The following is a 4,283-nucleotide window of genomic DNA, read 5'->3' as shown; positions in this document are numbered from 1 at the left end:
GATTCATTCCTGTGGTCAGCACTGCAGGACCCAGAGGTCACTGGCCCCCAAGAGGGGACATATCGAGAATCTCAGAACAAGGCCAGGCAACATCTTCCTTGCAGGCCCCAGCATGAGGAGCCACTCAGAGAAGGAGGGGTCAGCTGCCTCCACTTCTAGAAGTTCCTGAAGTATAGCCTAGCCCTCGAGGTCCCCTGAGAAGGAAGAGAGAGTCCTGGAGCATGTAGTGCATTTTCTAGAGGTTCCTGAAGTATAGCCTGGCCCTGGAGGTCCCCTGAGAAGGAAGAGAGAGTCCTGGAGCATGTAGTGTGTTTGGAATTGTGGGTGTGCTGAAAAGACAGGAGTGTCCAGTGCTGTTGGGGAACACAGAAGAAGGAGTCTTGGCAGATGGGTTTGGATCTGTGGCGCTCTTAGGGGTCCTTCTCTGGTACCTCTGTGAGAAGGTAGAGGTGTTTTAAACAAGGTGTCTTAGTCATCTAGTGCTGCTATAACAGAAATTCCACAGTGGATGGCTTTAACAAAGAGGAATTTATTCTCTCACAGTCTAGGAGGCTAGAAGTCCAATTTCAGGGGGCCAGCTCCAGGGGAATGTTTCTCTCTCTGTCGGCACTGGAGGAAGGTCCTTATCATCAATTTTCCCCTGGTCTAGGAGCTTCTCCACACAGGGACCCCAGGTCCAAAGGACACACTTTGCTCCTGGCACTTCTTTCTTGGTGGTATGAGTTCCCCATGTCTCTCTGCTCACTTCTCTCTTTTCTATCTCACAAAAGATTGGTTTAAGACACAATCTAATCTTGTAGATTGAGTCCTGCCTCATTAGCATAACTGCCTCTAATCCTACCTCATTAACATCATAGAGGTAGGATTTACAACACATAGGAAAATCAGATCAGATGACAAAATGGTGGCCAATCACACAATACTGGGAATCATAGCCTAGCCAATCTGACACATATTTTGGGGGATACAATTCAATCTATAATACAAGGATACATGGCTAACACAATATGACTGAGAAAAAGAAAGAAAGAAAGAAAAGCAATACAAAGAGTAGCAAGGAAGAGACAATATTATCATTCTTTGCAGATAATATATTTATGTTTACCTATAAAATCTAAGATAATTAAATGCAAGACAATTATAGCCACAGCTTTTTTGGACCTGGCTGAAGAAGAGATCCATCATAGGAGTCAAACTGGCCACAGCAGGGACCAAAAGTTTTGACTCTACCTGAGTCTGTTGGTCAAGCTGTACAGGTGTCTGGCCAGATGAACCAATTTACAGGCAATTCTTCAACCAAACTGTGCTGAAGAGACTGTTCACGAGCCGCACCAACCGGCCACCCCCTCCCTTTCTTGGATGATCCAGAAGATGAAGCCTTCTGGTTGGGAAAACGAGATGGCTGTCGTTGTAGGGAACATAACAGATGATATATGGGTTCATGAGAGCCCTGGCTCAGTGGTTAAAAGCTTGGCTGCTAACCAAAAGTTTGCAGTTTGAATCCACCAGCTGCTCCTTGGAAACGCTATGGGGCAGTTCTACTCTGTCGTATAGGGTCACTATGAGTTGGAATCGACTCGATGGCAGCGGGTATATGGGTTCAGGAGGTGCCCAAAATGAAGATATGTTCATTACACGTGAGCAACCAGACCAGAGCCACATCCTCAAGGCTGAGGGAAGATCCTCACATTTGACCAGCTGGCCCTGGATTCCCCCAAGGACTGTGGCACTGTCCTGCTGCCTGTTTCTGCACAAGGGCCGAGAGATGTACAGGCATTTCAGCAAGGTGCCAGGACCCCGCACAACCACAGTAAACCCTACATCCACTCCAAGGGTCAGAAATTGGAGTGCGCCAGAGGTCAATGGGCCAGCCATGGCTACAAAAACTAACCCTAGATCCTACCCTGTTCTTAAAAAATTTTTAGTAACAATTAGAGCCACTAAAAGTAGTCCGACAGAAGAAGATACATAGAGAAAAATTCATACTTTCCTGTCAACCAGTAAATAGCTCACCAGAAAGTAAAATGAAAAAAAAAAAAAGCCCGCATTCACATACTAACAAAACTAAAATTATATGAACTAAACAGGAAAGGTGCAAAATCTACATAAAGAAAAAATGCGAAATGTCAAAAAGGCATGCCTAGTTAGAGAAATGGGAGGTCCTTTTCTAGCAATTGGTCTTTCCAGATGACATGTGTGAAATAAGCAAGTCAAAATCTCATCACTCTTGTATCTGAGGAACATTCTGGTTGTATTTCTTCTAAGACTGATTTGTTTGTCCTTTTGGCAGTACACAATAGATTCAAAAAAAGGACATTATGTTTAGTAAACTAGAGGACCAACGAAAACGAGGGAAACCCTCAAGGAGATGGACTGATACAATGACTACTAAAATGGACCCAAACGTACCAACGATCACGAAGATTGCGACGTTTAGTTCTGTTATGCAGAAAGTATATGAGTTGGAGCCAACAGCAACTAACAACAGCAAGCTAGAGAAAAATATCCCTTTCCTGGATGGAAAGGCTTGATATTATATAAGGATTCCAGCTTTCTTCAAATTTGTGTTTTTATTGCAATTCCAATAAAAATCCTAAAAACGTTTTCACTGGAATCTGGCAGGAAAATGCTAAGTTCATCAAAAAGAGGAAGGGTGGTCAGGCTGAGGGGCATTGCCATCCTTGTGTGTGCCTGTCACTCATTGGCTGTGGGGACCCTGGACCATCTCTCCTTCCCAGACCTGCTCCTGCCTAGCCTGTCCCAGCCTGGAGGAGCACCAGCCACAGGGTCTCCATGGGTGCAGGAAGTGTGTGGGTGGCAATGTTGGCTGGCTTCTGCGATGCTCCGGTGAGCTGCAGACTTGGTGTCGTTCCCTGGGTGGGCGGCCCAGGATGGACGGGATCGTCAGCAGTGTGTCCCGAAACTGCCGTGGGAAGGTAAGAGCTCCTGCAGGTATAGGATACTTCAGGTCCCAGCCTCTTCCTGGGCTGGGTGGTACCAGAGAGCAGGGAATGGTGGGTGGGCCCAGGAGAGGGGATCTCAGCTGAGCCCAGCTCACAAATCGGCTGTGAGGATGGCTATCGGGTGAGGGCTCCTCGCCCTGACGAGTTGGGCTCTCGGGGGTCTCAGCACTGTGAAGATGCCTAGGGGAGAAGAAGAGGGGAGGCGGGGCAGAGGGGACTTCGAGGGCCTGGTCTCTGGCCAGGGAGAGGCTTGCCCCACCTCTGTCCTGACAGGCCACTGGGCAGCTGGTGACTCAGAGACGCTCCTACCCTGGGGCTGGGAGGCCAAGTCTCACGTACCCTCTGGCCTGTCACTCATTAGCTATGGGACTCAGACCATCTTTCCTCCTCGATGCCTCGGTTTCCCCATTTGCGATGTAGGGAGCTGGCTGGATCTCAGAGGCTGGATCTTTCTGACAGGAGCTGCCTCACTCAGCAGGTGCAAGCTGCCCACTTACGAAAGGAAATCTGCGTGTCCCGCTGCCTGGGAGGGCCAGGTGGGCCATACCAGAGCTGAAGGCCCAGGAGAGCTAGGAGACAGGCCCTGAATGGGAACTTTGCAGGTCCTAGAGGTCTCAGGCTGCTCAGCCTGCCAGAGAGGGACAAATGGGCCGCCACGGCTGCAGAGAGGGGGCGCATGGGCCCATGAGTGGGTCAGAGTCCTTGAGTTTCCAGCGGGCCTGGGGACCTCACCCCTCCCAACCAGCCTGAGACCGATAAGTGAGGCGGCACAGGTGATCCAGAAGCTTCCTTTCTTTCTCCCCAGCCCGCTGCCCTCATGCCGGAGGTAGGCCATTCTGCAGTAGGATTCATGGCGGATTCGAGAGGGAGCTGCAGGCTTTTCCACCTCAGAGCCAAGGTTACTCTCAGATTCATGGGCGCCATAAACCTATGCCCTATTTTTGCTCTAATTGAGGCTATTTGTATCGTGACTAAAATAATCAGAGACAATTTTATTGGTATATTTTTAAAAATAATTACATCTCATATATTTAAGTTATGTAACTGCATGAGCAATCCCGATTTGGCTCCCCAGGGTCCCAGCTGGAAGGGCCTGTGCTGGAGGACACCACCCCCTCCCCCTGCCCACTGCCTCCAGTGCTGTGCACGCCCCAGAAACGCAAGCAAATGTGACCTGATGGAAACGGATCCCCAAGGCCTGGGGCCCATCAAGGGCCTTCCGGTGGATATGCAGTGAAGACTTTGTGGCAGGCATGCCAGCCCACTGACCCCAGACCACTGTGGGGAAGTGGGGGGAAGAGGTCCCTGGAGCCTGCACAC

At 49.6% G+C, this 4,283-nt stretch overlaps 1 pseudogene; it reads left to right on the top strand.

Moving 5' to 3' along the window:
• Nucleotides 1-1,224: 1,224 nt before the first annotated feature.
• On the top strand, nt 1,225-1,890 carry LOC101342565 (ribosomal protein L18-like; annotated as a pseudogene).
• Nucleotides 1,891-4,283: the final 2,393 nt, after the last annotated feature.

Source organism: Trichechus manatus, unplaced genomic scaffold (genome assembly GCF_000243295.1).
Source record: "Trichechus manatus latirostris isolate Lorelei unplaced genomic scaffold, TriManLat1.0 scaffold00014, whole genome shotgun sequence".
Lineage (NCBI taxonomy): Eukaryota > Metazoa > Chordata > Mammalia > Sirenia > Trichechidae > Trichechus > Trichechus manatus.
Note: the sequence above shows the minus strand (reverse complement) of the source record. Positions and strands in the feature narration are given on the sequence as shown.